Source organism: Tamandua tetradactyla, chromosome 17 (genome assembly GCF_023851605.1).
Source record: "Tamandua tetradactyla isolate mTamTet1 chromosome 17, mTamTet1.pri, whole genome shotgun sequence".
NCBI lineage: Eukaryota > Metazoa > Chordata > Mammalia > Pilosa > Myrmecophagidae > Tamandua > Tamandua tetradactyla.
In genome coordinates, this window is record NC_135343.1 from 18,633,866 (window position 1) to 18,655,719 (window position 21,854).

Below are 21,854 nucleotides of genomic sequence, written 5' to 3' on the forward strand. Positions count from 1 at the left end.
AGAATATCAAGAATTCAACTTGGGGAGGTTGAATTTTCCCCCTTTCTCACCATTCCCCGAAGGGGACTTTGCAAATACTTTTTTATTCACTGTTCAGATCACTCTGGGATTTATCAGGGCAGAGGAGGTTAATTTTAATCACTTGTTTTAGCACGTATCTGCTAGATTTCTCTACTATAAAGCTTCTAACTTTTTCTGTTGAATTACTAACTTTGTGGAGAGAAACTGTGAGACTAAGTATTCTGTTTCTCAGCAAACTTCACACACTGATTTTAACATCCAATAATGTTTCTTTCTTCTGATTGCCAATTCTATCATTCCTTCTGCATTGAATAGTTGACAGTCTTATTCTAGGTAACCACTTTTTCTTTTTCCCATTTGTTTATTACTTTATATTAGTATGGGCTTATGGATTCCTATTTTATTCTCTCTGTTGCTCTCATTTCTTTAGATGTCAGATTATCCCAGATTTGGTCAGCAGGAGGCCTATCAGGCTGGCTCCTGTATCTTTATGACATGTTATTATCGTTCATTGAGCAATTACTTATTTTCTAGTACTAGATGTTCCAAGTTTATTTTGTTTTTTTCCCTATCACAGTTCTGGAATCAGTCATTTCTCCATTAGTGGAGAATGGTATTTAGGAACTAAAATCTGGGTCTCCTGGATTACAGCTCCTAGCCCCTTCAGCGGACAGATCTAGCAAGCTTATTGGAAATGGTGAGTGTTATCTACAACTCTAATCCAACTCCACAGGTTTCTTTCTTGCCTTCCCCCATTTCATATTTGTATCTTATTTCACATTGGTAAGTCTGACTCCCAAATACATTAATTAATCATTTGCAGCATTTTTTACATTGGGCATGTATACCATGTGTATTTTTAATTTTAAAAAGAAATCTGGGTAAGCTCAGGGGAGACTTAAACATGTGGATAATCATTCATCAGTCTGTTATAGAAAAAAGCTTGGGAATTTTTGTACATTTGCTGCCTCCCAGATAAATTTGGCAAGTGAGCATATGGTTCTAAATGGTGCCATGGTACAAATGGTACTTTTTCAATTCGGTCAACATTAATTGTGCCTCTGCTATATTTTTATCCCTAGTCAGATTGCTGATATTCTTTCCAAAATCAAAATTAATGTAAAGTTGTAAAAGGAAAGTGTGATCATAGGAATGAGAACATTATATTGAAAGAATAGTGACTGAAGAAAGAGACTAGGTCAAAAACAGTTAGGAAAAAAAAAGTTAGAAACTGGACTAAAGTGGCACTGGAAGAATAGAAATGAAGACAGATTTAAAAGACCTGGGAAAAGAAGACAAGATTTGGTGACTAAATGTAGGAGGTGATAAATTGAATCACGTCCCCCACAAAGGCATGTTTAAATCCTAATCCCCAGTCATGTGGACTCATTTGTTAATAGAATTTTTGAGGATCCTATTTATATGAGGCCAAATTGAATCAGTATATACCTTAATCTGGTATAATTGGCGTTCTTGTAAGTAAAGGAAATTTGGACATGGAAGCAAAAGCCACTGGGGGAGACAAAACAAGATCACCATGTGACAAGCAGGGCACTAGACTTCAGAAAAAGCGTGGCCTGCCGTATTTTGATTTGGAACTCTGAACTGTAAACCGATAAATTCCATTTGTTTAAGCCTTCCAGATTGTGGTATTTAGTTATTGTAGCATTGGCAAACTTAGGTGGAGAATGAGAAGGTGAGTCATAAAGGGCCCCATTTAGATGTGGTAATAGTAGGTGTGTCCACCAGATGGCAATGATGTTCTTTCTCTCATTTTAAAAAATTGCAGTTTTAAGCAACTTAAAGATCAAATAGATAAACCTAAGTTTCCAATAACATGGGGAACAAGATAGCCAGAGAAACTTACCGTACAACAATAAAACTAGAGACTTAACATAATGCATATACATGTATCAGATTACATAGGTAATGTTAAAATATGAGTATGTTAAACTGGCAGGAAAGTAACTGATTCTTAAAGGCCAAAAATAAAATGAAAGTAGCACCAGAGCCATGGGTTTTTTAAGGACTATCCCATCCTTCAGGGTTTAAAGCCTAAGTTTTAATGGGCATCACACGCAGGGAGGATGGAAGACAAAACCTGGACTTAAGCTAGAAGAGTGGTTGGATCAAAGATGGCATAAAGCATGAATCCCTACAGGCAACAATTTTGGTGGGTTTACTAGAACATCCCCGCACAAATACTAAGAGAGTAGAACACTTTACTGTCTTGGCCTTAGCTCTGAGGTGAGAAGAAAGAAAATCTCTCCATAGACTTCTGCACAAAAAGAGATAGAAAAGAAAAAAGGTCTGACTTTAGATCCAAACAAAGATCCAGAAAGACTTATCCTGTCTACTTATGTATATATTTGAAATATTTCATAATAAACAGTTTTTTGTTTTGTTTTAAGATGAGCAGGCACTGGGAATCAAACCCGGGTCTCTGGCATAATAAACAGTTTTTTAAAACAGAAATGAACTAGATATTTTTAGACAAGCAAATGAGTTTAAAACAACAGATCCTCTCTAAAGAAACTTCCAAAAGATGCAATTCAGAAGAAGGAAATGACCTCCAAGGGAAGGTCTAAAATACGGAAAGAAGGATGAATTCCAAAATATATATATATATAAATACGTAGGTAATTTTAGACAAACACTGATTATATGAGATGTTATTATTTAATTTGTGGAGTTAATAAAAACTAAAATACTGGAAACAATAGCAGATAGTGTACATAATCAGATTAAGAATTCATGAAGAAAAAGATACTGATAAACTTATGACTTGGTTAAGTTAAAAATACATGTCAGAATCTCTTAAAGAATTACTGAAGAATAAAAATAGAGTGCAGAGATGAAAAGTGAAAAATATATCAATGCAAAAGAAGCAAAGAGAAGGGAAAGAAGAAATACAGAAACAAAAAGGATGAGAAGGAACAAAATAAGATGTTAAAAGTAAATCCAAATATATATCTAATAACAATATTGAAGTAAATCCAAATATATCTTTAACAACAATTTGGTAATGTTCTAGTCAAAGAAGACAAATATTGTCATATTGCATTAAAAAAAAAGTAGTTCAAACCATATGCTAAACTAAGTTTACAGTCAAAGGATGGAAAAAGTATGTAAAGCAGGTAAATACTAACCAAAAGAAAATTGGTATGGCAGTGTAAAAACAGAAAATAGTCCTTAAAGTGTAAAGCTTTACTAAAGATGAAAATCCTTATGTACTAATAAAAAGTTCAGGTTTCCAAGAAGATAGACCAATTCTTACATAACAAAGAGTTAATACTGGGAAACATTCACTATGTTTTGGGATGTGACTAGGCTGTAGTATGAGCCATATAGTGGTCATCCAGCAAGAATTTGACTTCTAAGCTCATCGTGACTACCTCCGGCTCTTAGGAATAGGTCAAAGAAAATAATTCCCATTCTGTAGGATGAAAGCGTGTCCTCAGTTGATCCAAGCATAAAAGGGATGAAGGGGAAAACAAACTTTACCAGAACATGATCTAGGCAAGCCAAATACAGATAACTATCTAGGTCAGGTTCAGGTTTTTTAAAGAAAGAAAAATGGCGTTGGATATGTTGGTGATGACAGCCCTCGATTTATCTGCCTCTTGCTGTCCAGTAGGAACTGACCACATCTACATCTGGTGCACAGCTGCCATTCTGAGATCAACCCCTGCCTGTCCTCTGTGTTAAATTTCCTACTTCCTTTATCCCTATGTCTTCCTTTATGGAGTTTATTCCATTGCTTAGATGGAGCATATGTTCCAGTAAATTCCTAAGAAAGGATATATGGAAGGTAAATTTTTTAGACCTTGCATTTCTAAAACTGTCTTTATTCTTTCCTCATGTTTGATTAATAGTTTGGTTATATATCAAATTCTATGTTGTAATTTTCCTTCAGAATCTTCAAGACATTGCTCTTTTGTCTTTAATATTCCTGTTACTGCTGAGAAGAAGCCATTCTACTTCCAGATCCTTTGTATGTGATTTTTTACCCCCACCACCTGGAAACTTATAGAATCTTCTCTTCATCCCCAGTATTCTAAAATTTCATTATGGTATGCTTTAGGGTAGGTTTTTTTCATCTACTATGCTGGACACTCATTAGGCCCTTTTCATCTAATGCTATTGCCCTATTGTTCTGGGAAATTTTCTTGAAGTGGTTATATGTCAGTTTCATTCCTGGCAAATTTGTTGTTTTCTCTTTCCAGATGTTTTATCTCCTGCATTGGTGCTCTAAGTTTTACATCTGTTCTCTGCCATTTTCCATCTTTTTTGTGGTTTACTCTACTTTCTGAGAGAGTTCCTCACTTTATCTTCTTACACTTCAGTGAGTTTCTTATTTCGATTACCATGTTTATTGTTAATTTCTGAAGTTTTGTTCTCTGAATTTTTATAGATCTTCTTGTTTCATGGATGCATTAATTTCTGTTCTGTGAATGAGGATATTGATGATTTTCATTGAGACTTGTTAAATGCCCCAGCATATAATTTATCTTAGCAGATGTTTCATGGTGCTTGAAAGAATATCCTTTGTGCTATTTGGAGATAAGAGTGTTCTATAAATGTCAGTTGGGTCAAATTAGTCAATCGTCTTCTATGCCTTCACTGATTTTCTGTCTGCCTGTTTTTTCAGTTACTGAGAGAGCAGGGTTGAAGTCTTCAGCTATAATGAATTTTTCTATTTCTCCTTTCAGTTCTGTCAGTTTTCATTTCATGTATTTTGAGGCTCTCCTTTTAGCTACATGTATATTTAAGAATGTTATGCCCTCTGTATGACATGATCCTATTTATAGTGGTAATATTCCTTGTACTGAAGTCTGCTTTGTTCAATAATAATCACTCTGGCTTTATTATATGAACTGTGTTTGTATGCCATTTTATTTTCATCCTTTTCCTTTCAACCTGCATCTTTATATTTCAAGTGAATTTCTTATAGAAAGCATATATTTGAACCCTGCTTTTTTATCTGCCTGAAATTTTCTGTCTTTTCATTGGAGTGCTCACACCATTTGTATTTAATGTAATTATTGGTATGGTTAGGTTTACATCTACCATCTTACTACTTACTTTTCATTTGTCCCATCTGTTCTTTGTTCCTATTTTCCTCTTTTCAAGCCTTCCTTTGGATTGAGTATTTTTTAGAATTTCATTTTTATCTCTATTATTGACTGCTTAGCTTTGCCTCTTTGTTTTATGTTTGGGGGGTTGCTTTAGGGATTACCATAAGCATATTTAACTTATGCAGTCTATCTTCAAATGACATACCACCTCAAGTATAATGTAAGAATTTTATGCAACAATACACTCCCCATCTTTGTGCCACTGTTGTCATAGATTTTCCTCTTACATTTGTTCCAAGCACCATAATACATTATCATTTTTGCTTTATATGGTCAATTTTCTTTTAAAGAAATTTTAAAATGAGAAAAGAATCTTTTATATTTATCTATATATTTACCATTTCTGGTGCCTTTCATTACTTTATGTAAATCCACATTTTCACCTAGTATTTATTTTTTGTGAAGATTTTCCTATAACATTTTTAGTTATGCAGAGTGGCTGGCTGAAAATTCTCTCAGCTTTTTTTTTCCATCACATTTGGAAAAATTGTGGGCATTATTTCTACAAGTACTTTTTCTGTTCTATCCTTTCTTCTCCTTCTGGAATCCAATTAAATGTATGCCAGACTCCTTGACATCGTCCCTCAGTTCATTGAGACTGTTCATTTTTTGTCAGTCTTTTTTCCTTGCCGTGTTCATTTTGAATACTTTCTATTCCTATGTCTTCCAGTTCCCTAATCTTTTCTTCTGCATTGCCTAATCTGCTATTCATCCTACCTAGTGAGTTCTTCATATCAGATAATTTATTATTCATCACTAGACATTTCATTGTTTTTTATTGTATCTTCTAATTTTCCACTAGCTTTTATATTTTCCTTTAAATACTTGAACATAGTTATAACTTTTTTAATTATAAATTTAATGAGAAAGTACACTTTTATTGATTAAAAGAATATTGTCCATGTAGATATATGTTAAAAACTATATATTGATAGTTAATGCATATTTGAAACATTAACTAAAATATTTTAAGTATTTAACATTCTAACAAATTTAATTTTGAATACTTAAATCATTACTTTGAACAAATATTTTACCACATATGTAATTGATATATATGAAAACAACATTCAAATACTCGAAGACATTACGTATATATTAGTTATGTGATTTTATAGGTTGTATATAAAAGTATTATAAATTGAAAGCAGTATTATGCTTGTTAATAGTTACTAATATTTCATTTTGCTGTACTTTTCATCAGAATTTCTGGGACATAGCCAATGTTAAAATATATTAAGAGTCTAGAAAAATAAATGATGACGGTAATCCTCTAAATAAAAGCAATTTAGAGGTGATATCCAACTCTAACAATGTACAGCCGAACCATAATTTACATTCAAGCTTAAAAAGCTTTCTAGTTTAAACAAATTTTAAAATGTTCCTCTAAAACATACTGATCATGTTTTAAATACGTATCTTAAATACCTAAAGCAAATATTTTTTCCCTTTTACAAAAAAAAAAAATTCTAGTGAAACTGATGGTGTGTGTGTGCTCACTTTGGCAGCACATCTACTAAAATTGGAACGATACAGAGAAGATTAGCATAGCCCCTGCGCAAGGATGACACACAAATTCGTGAAGCGTTCCATATTTTTTAATAAAAAAACACAGAGAAAAAAAAACTGATGGTGTGTGGTGACAGGATTTGAATATGGGCAATTTGGAAGGCATTCTATTTGCCATTTTCTCCTAGAAGAGCAATCAGGATGAAAACATGTGGACGGCAGCCTATTTCATTTGTAGTGTTATGGAGCTTGTTATATAGGAATATGTCCATCATATAATTTTTTTTTTTTCCCATGGGCAGGCACCCTGAAATGAACCCAGGTCTCCAGCATGGCAGGTGACAACTCTGCCTGCTGAGCCACCGTGGCCTACCCTTTCATATAATTTTAATGATCTTTTCCCAGCCTAAAAAATTAATTATGCTGAATATAGAGCAATTGTGAAATACAGAAATGAATGGAAAAGAAAAAAAAAAATTCCTGTAATCCTACCATATAGAGACACCACACTAGCAATATTCAGGTGTCCTCATTTTCTATTTTTTTTCTGTAAGCTTGCAAAAATGTAAACATGCATATAAATAGGATTGTACCGAGTATGCAATTTAATATCCTGCTTTTTCACTGAGTAAAATGGTCTTGAGTTGCTTTGCTTTACCTTAATAGCCTTCATAAAAAATTATTTTAATGGCAAAAAAAATTTTTCATTGAATGGATGTACGGTAATCTAAACAAATGTTCAGAATGGTATTTAAATGTTATAGCTTTATAGCCTTGTGACATGCAATTCAGTTGTCACATTCTCTGTGTATGTTACTCCACAAAGACTGGAAGGGTCAGCAGGTGTTATAGACTGACTTTGAAGTCGGTATCTTTAGGTGTTTCCTTTCAGGATGATCATATTCTCCAGAGAAAATAGTCCTCTAATTTCTCTTCTCTGAAGAATAAAGTAAAGGAAGACAGCAGGGAGCATTAGCACTCAGTATACATGCATTCACTTATTTCTCCCTTCCTTAAGTACTTCATGCCCACCTTCAGCTGTGCATGGTGTTCCTCCATCCGGAAAACGTATTCTCCTCTCTTTGGAGTCTAAACCTCAAGGCTTTGGCCAGCATGTGGGAAGGGCAGTCATCCAGTGGTGTGGAGCAGGAGGAGGGGAAAATCCAAGACTCTATTTGATCCTCAAACAGTCTTTATTCAGCTGTTCCTTAATTCAGTATTAAGTTCAATATCATAACAGTTCAATATCCTAATTTGCCCCACTTCCAGAGGTACCATCAATTCTTGAGTCTTTTGAGGATTTGGAAGTACATTTTGAATTGTTCCTATCTTTGGGCTATGGTAATTTTTTATATTGGATCTGTCACTAATATGGGGTAGAGAGATGGAACTGTCTGATGTTCTGGAGAGGCTAGGCTATGTTTCAGGACCTATCTGGACCAGGGACCCATCTGAAGGTTGTAGGTTTCTGGAAAGGTACTCTAGTGCCTGGAACCCTTATGGAATCTTATATATTGCCCTAGGTGTTCCTTAGAACTGGCTGGAATGGTCCTGGGTAGGGTTTGGCAGGTTATGATAGGTAGCAAGGCCTACCTGAAGCTTGTGTAAGAGGCTCCAGAGTAGCCTCTCATCTCTATTTGTACTCTCTCTGCCACTGATACTTTATTAATGACACTTCTTTTCCCCTTTTTGGTCAGGATGTAATTGTTGATCCCACAGTTTCAGGTCTGGATTCATCCCTGGGAGCCCTCTTCCACATTGCCAGGGAGACTTTCACCCCTGGATGTCATGTCCCACGTAGGGGGGAGGGCAATGATTTCACTAGCAGAGTTGGGCTTAGAGAGACTGAGGCCACATCTGAGCAACAACAGAGGTCCTCCAGAAGTAACTCTTAGGCATGCCTATAGGTAACCTAAGCTCTGCTACCTACATAAGCTTCACAGTAAACCTCATGATTGAGGGCATGGCCTATTGATTTGGGTATCCCTAAATTTTGACACAGTATCAGGAGATTCCCAGATGGTGAGGGTTAATAGTTTCATAGTCTTTCTCCCTTCCCTCAGGGGACTTTGCCAATACTTTTTGATTATCTGCTTAATATACTCTAGGATGTTTCCAGGCATTACAATAATCTATACAAGAATAAAGAACCTTTTTCTTATTCTGTACTCCCTGTGTTTCAGTTGTTCAGATGAGCTATACAAATAGTTTGAATTAGATTATGTACTACAGAAAATTTCAGTTCCAGATAAAATAAACCTTTCTTCTATTGGTCTCAAAGAGTATGTGTGGTTCTAAAATATAGACACTGTCTTCCTTACCCCTATGTTCTGAATTACTTTAACTCTAACCTGTTTGGCTTCATTCTTACCTCTAAATATCAGGTTATATGTATATAAAACAGCCTCTCAAAATCCAGAAATAATAATCACCACTCCAGACTTATGTGTCTGCTTTTTCAATCTTGTTCATCTTCAATATGGTGCTATTACTTCTAGCCCGCTAGAGCATCACCCTGGCTCCTATCTGTTCCCTTACGTTGGAGTTCAACTTCATTAGCTAACGGTTCTCCCACCTCTAGCTTCTATGTATCTCTAAGTCCCCTATATTCTGTATTGTAAGCCTCTGATGATGACCTTTATGCTGGTCATAAAAGTGGAATGAATTGTTCCTATCTTTAATGTCAGTTTAGAATTTGGCTTTTCAAGCTTGCCAAGTCCATTACCATTTGTCTTTCTGCTTTCCAGCCTACAAAATTTGTTCCTCTTTTATCATCTAGCCTTAGGGATTGTGCTTCTCACCACCACCACCACCCCCCAAAAAACCCATTAATGTAGTTTTAGTGGAGTTTGGAGAGGGATCAAATTAGATGTTCTTCATTCTGCTATATTTATCTAGAAGCTTCCCTTTAATGTACTTTTGAGACTTCTGTCATGTTCGTAATGGTTACCAGACATTGGCTTTTACTTTGGAAAGTTGCGTCGGATAAAAGGAGGCAGATCTAGTCCTCATTTCCTTCCCACCCTTTTTCACGCTTTGCCTATACACAGTATTATAATTAGATTTTGACATAGGGGTATACTCATTAGTAAGAGAAGTGGTAGGGACAATGGGATTGAAGAGTTAAAGGAGGACCTAGGAGGCTAATGGGGTTGAAGCTGAATTCATGTTAAGTGTCAGAGAGATATAAATACAATAAATAGATGAAGTGGGACAAGATTATGAAACCTAAAATATTGGATTGAAGAGCTCAGATTGGATCCAGGAGGCAAGAGGAAAGCATTATGGAGTTTTCATCTGAAAAGTGATGTAATGAAAATAGACTTTACAATTTAACAATTTAAATTTAATAATTCTGACAACAGATGGGCTGAAATAGGAAATGAGTGGAGGAAAAGGAATTTTCTAGGAGTCTGTGGCTGAAATACAGTTAGGAACGAGGTAAGAAACTAAACTGTAGTGGGAGGGTAGGGATTGGAAAGGACAGTTCCAAAAGACATTGATAAAGAAAACCGGACAATGGATCCAACCCACTGGATCCGATCATAGAGCCATAGAACCTATAGCATCTTATATTCATGAACAGCAGATCTAAAACACATTACACAGAATGTCATTATGGCAAGAAGTGCATCTAGCAAACTACCACAATGATTTAGTTATTGTGAATAAAGATCTGCTCAAGGAAAGGGGAAGGAGGCTATTGTAAATCCAGAGTGGTCTCAATGGAATACAAAGAATCATGAAGAACAACCAGCCTTCTTAGATCATGGAACTAGAAAGAAATGAAAACAATCTATTTTGCTTCTGCTGTTTCAGCAACACATCTTGTATGACCCACAAGTGGCTATTCCAGCACCTGAAGCCATGTGACCCCTTTCTAGGTCTAGCTGTGCTCTCTTTCATTTCAAATTCTGAAAGAAAATTTGATTGGTCTGGCTCTACCTTTCAAGTCAGGGTGCAAGTTGCACATCACCAAGTGGCCAACTATGGCAAGGAATGGGCTTGGGGGGATTTGTGAGGGGCTGTCACACAGCGATGTCCATTCAGCTGGGACTATGAATGTTGCAGGAAAATTGACCTGCCCAGCCCCCAAATGAAACATTTGTTTTAATGAAACTGAGTTAATCCTCATGCTAGTTTACAAAGCCATTATCACTGGTAAATGTATAAACAAACCCTGATATTGACTTAGTGTAGTTATTCCTTTTATCTAAAGGGTTTGCACCTCGAACTAGCAACTCCCTTAATCCAACACCAGGTCTGTGATCATCTAGCCTCTTTAACAGTACCAGACAGTCTTCGTCCAGGCTACCTTATGTAATGTATATAAATGAAGAGCATTGTTTGTCAGCCAGCAGATTAATACACCCTCAACACGCAGTGCCACAGAAATTGGTCTGCTGTGCTGCTCCAAGGGACTTATGTTCCAAAGGAACTTAAAATATTTCTGCATTTATGCAGTTGTAAAAGATAGAGTCAGGAAAACAGTCATCCTATTTGATAACATACTGTCTGTGGCTGCTTTTGTGTACAATAGCAGAATTGCAAAGCCTGAAATATTTACTATCTGGCCCTTTAAAAAAAAAAGTTTGCTGACCCTTATTCTAGATGGCTCTAGAAATGTCCTGCATTTTTTGGAAAATTTTAAGTTGACATAAAAAGGTTAATAGCTGCTCAGTAGTGGTACAATGTTTTCCCAGGCTATTTTCATTGTTTTGTAATTCCTTAATCACTTTATGGATGATTTAAGGGCAGAAGTCACTTAGACATCTCCAAAGATTATTTTACTGGCATAAGGTGAAGGACATATTCTACATGCATGGACTTAAATATTAAGTAATTTCATCTAGATGGTTGTTTACAGTTTAACACAAATGTCCTTAGTCTATTCTCGTTATTTACCCAAGGATTATGTTTTCCTGATACATTCATTTCATAATAGTATGTACTCATTTCCCGTATGATCTGGAATGTCAGGACCTTTCTCCAAATAAAGCCCTCTGATTTGTTTCCATGACATGGAGTTGGCCTTTGGTGATGTGGTTGATGTTCCCCTGACAGGATGTTAATTTTCACTCAGGATGTTAAATTTCACAGCTGAAGAAATAAACTTCTACCCCCCTGATTTAGAGAGCCAAAGAGCCTCCTATCTTCTCATACTATCCTTTCTTTATAGAAGAGATGTTAACTTGGTTTCTTTGTGGATGAATACAACAAAGCTGTATTCTTTAAGGGGCATACTCCAATCTCAGGGTGCTCCTAGCTAAGGCAGCCCATTTGAAACAAATGAGCTTTAGCCAAGAGTTAAATGATAAAATACATTGCTTGCAAAAGCTCTGATTTATCACAGTGGTGCCTTCTATGTGGTTTTGCCCACAAATGCTTCTTTACCTGAAATGCAAAATATTTAAAGGCAAGCTGCCACTCTGTCTCCAAAAGGCTACTGGGAAGAGATTTTGTGGCTTGTTGCATTGGGAAGGACTTATTCTCCCACCCCATTTCCTCCCCCAGCCTCCTGATTCAAACAGCACACGTTGAGAAGCAGGGAAATGGAAGTTTCATGCTTAGCCACGCAACAGTCAGCTCTTTTGAATGAGAAAAATGTGTGTTCATAAACACCAAATTTGAGATATGTAGTCATTTCTGCTACTGCAAATTTGGGGTTGGATCACAGCTGCTTCCCAGCCCCATCCTACTTAAGAGTCAATGAGGTCTATGGCCTGGCCTGTCAGAGCTTGCCCTGTCCTGAAACACTAGTGTTTTGTCTCTCAAGTTTCCATCTTGTTCCTTTATCTCCTTCCAGGAAGCTTTCTCTGGCATCAAAAGCCTTGAATCAGTGTCCCCACTGCAACTTTGCATTTCCCCCCTCAAAACTTTGAGATCGCTCCTTTACCTGTCTTTCCTTGGACTCACCCTCCCCAGGTAAACTGTAAGATCCTTAAGGTCAGGGCCCATATCTGAGATAACTTCACCAAGACCAAAATTTAGGATCTCTTGTTCCCCAGTACAGAGCCCTGTGTAGGAATTTGGTGGTTTTGAAGGAATGAATGGGTGAGTGAGTGAATGAAGGGATTTTAGCCTGGCTGGGGCAGAAACTGTGGCATTAGAGGCAGGTGCCTTCCCGACAGTCCTAGGTAGGAAAGTTGCAGAGAGAGGCTGAAGTGAGAGGAGAGCCTCGAGGTGGTGGCGGCGGCAGTGTGCAGCTGCCTGCCCTTCTGTTCCCACCCTTCCCGATACCCAGAGCCTTTGCACACCTCTGATTGTTCCCCGCTTGTTTTAGCATTGTGCCTACGAGAACAGACACTTAGCTTCAGATGCTGCACTGCAGAAAGAGCCTGAAGAAAAAGTGCAGGAGTAGTGGGGTTTATTCTATGAAAATTCACTTCTTGCTTGGTGTCTGATTTTGTTTGGGGTTGACCTCCTATCTTTCAGGCCCTAGATTCATGAAATGTATATTAATTTTGTTTACACGGCAGAATAATACTATAGCTAGTATTTCTCCCCTGCGTTTACCCTTTTTGTTCTTTCCCCTCATTCAGGCAGCTAGCCTGGTGTGTGCTTCCTATTTCAGAGAGGGATGGGCAAGCAAAAACTGCCTGTAAGAGAAGGAAAAACCAATGGCAGAGACAAAATATGTGGAAGAAAAGATAATGAGTAGAAAAGGGCTTCCTATTCCTGGAGGGAGGAAATTCATGAGGAAATATTGAAGACAAGGCAGAGGTGTTGCTGGGTCCTGTGCCCTGCTTCCCAGGCTCTCCCTGGAAATGTGGCAAACTCCCAGATGTTTTTGTGTTATCTGGGGATAGGGAGGACCTGTTCTTACATCCTCAGAAGAGCCCCCAGGAAAGTAGTAAGACCTCAGAGAAGAAATGAGTACATAATGAGGCCCTGGTGAAGGGGGCTTGTGCAGGCATGTAAAGTGTTCCATGCCGCAGTGAGACATGGTAGCATGTCCCCTTGTGCCCAAGAAGATGCTGGAGAAATGGTGCTTCTGGACCTGAAGGATGTCTCAGTGAACACCAGTGTGGACACATGACCTTGAGGACCAAATTCCCCACTTGCTCACCTCCTCCTCCCCGTACTGTACACCTTGGTATTAATTAAGTTTCTGACAGTGTGAAGAAAATGGAGATTTGAAGTAAAAATATTTTTATATTATATATTATATATACATATATATATGCAGGCTAAGAATTATATCCACAGTGTATAGCTTAATTATATTCAGGAACGACATTTCTCACGGAGGGACAGTGTTCAGTTAGCCACTTCAGTCCTTCCTAATAGGTTTTGAGGTTCTAGAAACCAAATGGCAAATGTACTTTCTGCCATGAAAGCAAAGCCAAAAACTGGAGGAAAAGTCCTCTCCCTAATGGTCAGTTGTCTATATTTTCTGCTCCAAGAATCAAGACAATGATCTGAAAAGAGTGAATATCTCAGAATGTCAACATCAAAACAACTTTTTTTCTTAAACTCAAGCATGATATTAACTCTACTTTTAAGTATCAGTTGTAAGAAAATATGTAACAGAAGGCTTAAGATGTATTTTAGTAAGGTTGTGGATTATTTTTTTTATTCATCACATTTATGCACAGTTATAAAAGTAGTCCAAATGGATGAGCACATTTTTCATTCACTGTGCACACAGCACATGCATATGGGTTGCAGATCCCTTGCAGTTATGCCAGTTCCCAGGGCCCTGAGGTGCACAAGTTGGGACTTGTTTGAAAAATCCTGAATGTATGGTGGCACTGTCCTACAGAAATCTCTCCTTTGGTGTTTTAGCCTGGGGCTCTGGCAGAAATAATAGTTTGCTGCACAACAGATCACTCTTTTTTTTGTTTGCAGTTTTTAGACCAGCTGAATCACAGCTTGCTTTTCACTTCTCGTAACACCTTGCAACATCGCAAAATATTTGCTGGAGTTTGTGAAGGGCGGCTTCAGAATTAGTAAATTGAAAGGAGGCCTGCCTTCACTCCCACCCCTCTCAGCACCTTCTGTTCTAGCAGACAGAAAGGCAGCTTGAGAGCTCTGATTGCTTCTCCAGATTATGACAATTCCTGGCGCCACAAGCCTGGGGAAAGAATGGAAACATTATGGAGTTTTGCAGGTGCCAGTACATAATATTGTCACTTCACAGAACTGAATTTATAAATGAATCCATGAAGGTGAATTGTTATGGTAACCACCTCAACTTTCATATTTCTAAATAAGGATAGTGTGGGCCATTTCTATTTGGGAGTATATAATCTAGGTAATGAACAATTTGCCCCCTGTTCTAAATCCTATTAACTAGGCTTATATCATACTAGCCCAAGAAGGGCCCTAAGCAATTATCTAGTTCCACCTCCTGGGTTTATAGATGGACTGGGGCTAGAAGTGACACTACACAGCTAACGTGTCAGCCTTGAGCCCAAGTCTCCTACTTAGTGTTCTAACAGCACTTTTTTTATATGATGCTGCCTTTCTGAATGGAATCACTCAAGTTCTTTGGGTACAAAAAAAATGGGACCAACAAATAGACATAGGACCACTGTCATGTTTTACTGAGATGTTAAATCACAGTCCTATCAATGTGCTGGTGTCTAAGTGTTTAACCTTCTCCATCAGAGTTACTATGAATTCCAATAACTTATTTACCCAGAATGGTGGAGGGGAGGACAGCTTTGGGAGGTAAGCACTTACCAGAGGAGGCATACTGGGGATGGGGAAGACCTGTTCTGACATATGCCATGCATAGATTAGCAACTTGCAAATAATTAGACTATGTCAAAATTATAATTGAGTTTAAGGTAAACTTCCTTTAGTGATTTAAAAAAATAACCTTTAGGTTCTTTTAAGACCTAGTTTCTTGAACGAGAATTCCTGTTGCATAAATACATGCAAAGATGCTTTGTATAAGAGCTTTCCTTCCAGATACTGGACCATAGATAATTTAGCTATTAGAAGTCTATAATTACTCCAGACACTACCTGAAGTTAGACCAAACTTCTCAAGTTAAGGGCACAGTCCTCGACAACATTGCCTTTACTTCAGACACCAATTTCAAGGTCAGGGGTTCCCAGACCCACCCTCCCTTATTACCAACTAGCTATAAATTTGGGGGTTCCCTCTACCTCCTCAAGTTTGATAATTTGCTCTAACAACACACAAAACTCAGGAAAGTGCTATATTTATGATTATAGTTTTTTTATAGCAAAAGGACACAGATCAGAACCAGCCAGAATGCATAGGGCAAGGTCTGGGAGGGCCCCACACCCGATATGTCTGTTGTTTTGTGGGCCCCCGCCCCACCCCACCCCACCTGTCCAGAGTCAGGACGCGTCACCCTCCAGGCACATCAGTGTATGCCAGTAGCCTCAGAATATTGCCAACCAAAGCTCACCTGAAACTTCTGTGTGCAGAGTTTTGATGGAATCATTGGCCATGTGATTAAACTCAGTTTCCATCCTTCGTCCCTTTCACGGAGATCAGGCTGGTATCACAGGGCTCAAGGCCCCAGCCCTCTTGGTCTTTCTGATGTTGCCAGCCCAGCCCCGAGTCATCTTGTTAGCAGAAATTTGAGGAATTGGCCAGGAGTAACAAAGACACTCCAGTCTCTCAGGAGATCCCAAAGGTTGAGGTTATCCCTCAGGACCCAGCACAAAGGCCAGACCTTCCTAGGAGGCCAAATTCCTGTTGGTTCTTGAAGAGAGGAGTAGAAGAAGATGAGAGTTTTTAGTACCATTTTTTAAAAAAGTAAATCAAAATCCAAAGTTAAACAGCAAAATTAAAGAATATTTTCATTAGTGTTTAACAACATTTAAGCACTTGGTCCCCAAAAGTCTTTAGTTTGTGAATCACTAAGGGATCATGTTCAAATGCAGATTCTGGTTCAGGAGGTCTAGGCTGAGGCCTGAGATTCTGCATTTCTTACAGGCTCTCAGTTGGTGTGGAGGTTGCTGGTTCTTGGTCCATACCTTGAATAGAAAGGGATTGGTTTACTTGCTGTCTCTCTAAATGTCCTTTCTGTGAAGATAGCCCTGACTTTCAGATCTGTGCCCACTCCAGTTGCAGGACTCTTTCCAGCCTCTGAATGTCTAGTGCTCTTACTATATATGTCATCCATGAGCACTTAGGTACTGCTGTGTATTGTTATGTTCCCCTGTGTACATGCTTTACATTCGCAACCAGATTGTAAACCCATCTGTGTTCACTCAGCCCTGTGTGTACAACATAAATGCTGCATGAAGAACTCTTGATGATGGATTGATAAATTGATTATTTCCTCCTTCAGAATGTTATAATCAGCTCATCAGTGAGCTCAAGACTTAAAAGAAATTAGGCAAGGGTGTATGGGTAGTTTAGTGGTTAGAATACCTGCCTTCCTTGCTGGAGACCCCAGTTCGATTCCCGGACCATGCGGACCATGTGGTGCCCCTCCCCCCTCCAAAAAAAAGAGATCAGACCTCTGGTCTAGGAGTCATAGAATCTATTCTGCCTTTCATTTCCTCTCCCCTTTAAATTGACCTTTTAGAAACCAATGAAACCAATGAATGTATGGTTTCTGATATGGGTATGTGATAAAATAACAGCTATGAGAAGGAAAAAGTCCTGTCCCAGCAGGAATCATGTTCATCGGCTACATTAGACCACTAACATAGAGGCACTGGGGTATACTTGAAAGCCCACAGGTTTGGAGACTGATAGACCTGGTTTCAGAGTCTTATTCCATCTCCTACAAGTTGTGTATCTTGAGGCAAGTTACTTAAAATTCTTGGGAATTTATTTCCTCATCTGTGAAATAGTAGAATTTCTCCTCTGGTTGTTTTAAGAACTATAGATGATGCACTATAAACTGCATAGCATGGCGCTCAATGAAAGATAGCTATTGCAGCAGACTGGCTCCCAAGTCAAATTAGAAATTGAGCCTTTGCCACCCCCCTCTCCCACTCCACACCCATCACTAGTCGGAGACTGCCAGCTGGATAGTTCACGTGCAGGGCATTAGCACCATCTAGTGGTGCACTGCTGCCCCGGTTTCCTTACAGAATGCTCGCCCTGTACCTACCTTGGTGTGATCATTTAGTCTGATTCACTCATTTCATTCAACTGAGTGCCTACTATGTGCCAGGCTCTGACTTGGGTGCTGAAGCTACAGTGAAAAACAAGATGGACATGGCCCCTGCCCTTAGGAAGTTTATAGCCAGGTAGGGAGGATAGAAATTAAATAATTACTCAAATAAGTAAATTGAATTCAAATTGTAAAAAGTAGTATGAAGGAGGGTGCACGCGGGTGGTTCAGTGGTAGAATGCTCACCTTTCATGCAGGAGACCCGGGTTCAATTCCCGAACCATGCACCAAAAAAAAAGTAGTTTGAGGGAGTACAGGATCCCATGTACAGCTTCCCTGAAGAAGTTACACCGAAGATAAGAAGAATGAAGTCAGCCAAGAGACCACATTCGGCTTGGATCAGCCCCCCAGCAACCTCTGTCCACACACCTCATCCCCCACTTAGGACCCAGGAGCTGGAGCTCCCACCCTCAGCTTGTGGCTGCGTCCCTCTATCATTTAGCATTAATCAATTAACTTTATTTACATCATGACTAATCCTCTCATGTTATCCTGTTATGGGCAGGGTTTGGAGAAGTTAAGTAATTTGCACAAAGACATAAAGTGGCAGAGACAGGATTCAAACCCAAGTCCTTCTGCCTCCAAAGTCCACGCTGTTTCCTTTTCTCATGCTATCTCCCTAATGCCAAGCCCAGATCTCTTATTCTGCATTTTGCTCCTTGCCTTTGACTGAAAGGAGACCATTAGGAAAAGTGTCTGGGGGGGAAGAAAATGCAAAAGGGAGGAGAGAAAATAAAATTAACTTGGTGGGTCATTGTGTGAAGGGTAAAGAGGAAACTGCTGACTTGGCTAGTTATTCTTCTCTGGCCTGATTTTTAAAAAGTAAACCAAAAGACCTCCTCTACTAGGAAAGGACTCCTTGATAATGTTCCTTAGCTCTTGTGATTTAAAATGTGATGTAGCTGTGCTAAATTAAAATGATTTGGGGGATCATGTGGAGAAGAGAGGTTATTCTCTGGAAATCTATAGGAAGAGTCAAAGAATACTAAATTTCCATGGAGCTAAAGATCACCTGGGCCAGAAAATGGCTGCAGGCTACCATGCAGGGTAGGATGACCAGCCATTCCTGTCTGCACAGGACCGAGAGGCTTCTCATCACACAGGACTTTCAGTTTTTATAGCTGGGACAGTCTTGGGCACACGGGACTATTGGGGTTGGAATGGTGGACTACACTGGAAGGATGTGTGACACACCCATGGAAATCAGGCTGGGACAGTTATTGAAACCTGAAGCCCAAGGGGGGCTTGGTCACAGTTCGAGGCCAAAAAAAAAAGGGGGGGGACAAAGGGACAGCAGGTTCTTCAGTGAGAATATGTCGGTGCTGAGTTCCTGGACTGCTGTTTGAGAGCTTCTCCTCTAGGCCCTGATAGCAGAACTGGTTGGTCCAGGCCCGAGGGAGGGCTCAGAGAGGGGATGGAAACAGCAGTGCAGTTGGCCTGCTCCATGTCTAAACTTTCCCCTTGGTAAAATGGGATGAGTCCCTACCTCCTACGAGTGCATGAGAATTATGTGAGCTCATATGGGTAAAGTGCTCAGAGCAGTGCCGGCTCCACAAGTGCACTGGAGTGTCATCGTGGCATTCTCAGGAAGACAGCCTCAGGTGTGGCCCCATCGCTTCTACTACAGCTGCTTTCCTTTCTGTAAAATGGAAATCAAAATTCCTGCCAAAATTTTCAGAATAAATTGAACAGGACACCATCCACAAGGAAAGAACTAATGTATAGTAAGTAGGCGGCACTGTGTGCTCTGGACTCTAACTGCTTGGGTTAAATCCAGCACTGCCATTTACTAGTCATTCATTTATTTATTTAAGAAACAGTTGTGGGCCAGGCACTGTTCTGAGCACTTTATACATAATAACTCATTTTAATTTTCATAGCCATCTTTTTTTGTTAATTTTTTAATTTTTAAAAATATATAACAAACACAAACATTCTTAATTTATGATCATTTCATTCTACATATATAATCAGTAATTCACAATATCATCATATAGTTGCATATTCATCATCATGATCATTTTTAGAACATTTGCATCAATTCAGAAAAACAAAGAGCTAGAGAAAAAAAATCACACATACCTGTGCTGGTTTGAAAGGATGTATGTCCCCTAGAAAAGCCATGTTTTAATCTAAATCCCATTTCATAAAGGCAGAATAATCTCTATTCAATACTATATGTTTGAAACTGTAATCAGATCATCTCCCTGGAGATGTGATTTAATCAAGAGTGGTTGTTAAGCTACCACTTAACATCACTGGATTAGGTGATGACATGTCTCCACCCATTTGGGTGGGTTTTGATTAGTTTCTGGAGTCCTATAAAAGAGGAAACATTTTAGAGAATGAAAGAGATTCAGAGAGAGCAGAGCAGAATGACATAGCCACGAGAAGCAGAATCCACCAGCCAGTTACCTTTGGAGACGAAGAAGGAAAACACCTCCCGGGCAGCTTCATGAAACAGGAAGCCAGGAGAAGACGCTAGCAGATGACGCCGTGTTCACCATGTGCCTTTCCAGATGAGAGAGGAACCTGACTGTGTTCACCATGTACCTTCTCACTTGAGAGAGAAACCTGAACTTCATTGGCCTTCTTGAACCAAGGTATCTTTGCCTGGATGCCTTTGATTGGACATATCTATAGACTTGTTTTAATTGGGACATTTTCTCGGCCTTAGAACAGTAAATTAGAAACTTATTAAATTCTGCTTTTTAAAAGCCATTCTGTTTCTGGTATAATTGCATTCTGGCAGCTAGCAAACTAGAACAATACCATACCCCTTACCCCTCCCTTTCATTGATCATTAGCATTTCAATCTAAATTTATTTTAACATTTGTTCTCCCTATTATTTATTTTTAATCCATATGTTTTACTCATCTGTTGATAAGGTAGATAAAAGGAGCATCAGACACAAGGTTTTCACAATCACACAGTCACATTGTAAAAGCCATATCATTATACAATCATCATCAAGAAACATGGCTACTGGAACACAGCTCTACATTTTCAGGCAGTTCCCTACAGCCTCTCCATTACATCTTGATTAACAAGGTGATATCTATTTAATGCGTAAGAATAACCTCCAGGATAACCTCTCGACTCTGTTTGGAATTTCTCAGCCATTGACCCTTTATTTTGTCTCATTTCACTCTTCCCCCTTTTGGTCGAGAAAGTTTTCTCAATCCCTTGATGCTGAGTCTCAGCTCATTCTAGGATTTCTGTCCCACGTTGCCAGGAAGGTCCACACCCCTGGGAGTCATGTCCCACTTAGACAGGGGGAGGGCAGTGAGTTTGCTTGTTGTGTTGGCTGGAGAGAGAGGCCACATCTGAGCAACAAAAGAGGTTCTCTTGGGGGTGGCTATTAGGCCTAATTTTAAGTAGGCTTGACCTCTCCTTTGTGGGGTTAAGTTTCATATAAACAAACCCCAAGATGGGGGGCTCAGCCAATAGCTTTGGTTGTCTACCCTGCATAGCCATTTTTTGAAGGAGGAAATAACTCATTTTAATTTTCATAGCCATCCATTTTACAGATGAGGAAACTGAGGCATGGAGAGGTTATAACTTGCTCAAGTCACAGAAGGAGCCAGAACTTTTGGCATGTTTCTTGACATTTCTGTTCTCCTAGTTTCCTCCAGTAAAGCAGGAATAGTAAGTTATGACACCTACCGCACAGGGTTGTTATGAGGATTAGATGACATAATCCACGAAAGCATTTAGCAAAGTGCCTGGAACATAGTAAGTGCTCAATACTTAGGCCCGCAAAAAACTTGCTACCTAATTGCAGTCAGAAGACATAAATTACACATTACAATCATAAACAAATATACCGGGCAGTTCAAGAAAATGACCAAATGAGTAAAGTAGGAAAAGTCTGGGGCAGGGTACAGAAAAGGCAGTGGGAAGTCAGGAACAGGAGGGACGGCCTAAAGAATCCTATTTACATGAGAGACCTCTGTTTTCTTAGGTAAAATGGTGAAGAGGACTTTAAGGATCGACAATCCACCCTCAAACTCCAGGCTTTATTCTCCTGAACAAGAGGAACCATAAGCAAGCCCACACCTCTGAGAAG

The 21,854-nt window shown here is 38.9% G+C and overlaps 1 protein-coding gene and 1 non-coding gene across 3 annotated transcripts in view; both read left to right on the forward strand.

The window, feature by feature from the left end:
* Positions 1 to 20,472, forward strand: part of CRIPT (CXXC repeat containing interactor of PDZ3 domain) — a 39,247-nt gene extending 18,775 nt beyond the window's left edge. Inside the window, exon 6 of one of the 2 annotated variants that reach the window (XM_077134146.1) lies at positions 6,668 to 20,472. The gene's annotated coding sequence lies outside the window, so the exon portion shown is untranslated. The other variant, XM_077134145.1, reaches the window with a different exon arrangement.
* On the forward strand, positions 6,652 to 6,758 carry LOC143661843 (U6 spliceosomal RNA). Its single transcript, XR_013164881.1, has one exon. It is a non-coding gene; the product is annotated as a U6 spliceosomal RNA (small nuclear RNA).
* Positions 20,473 to 21,854: the final 1,382 nt, after the last annotated feature.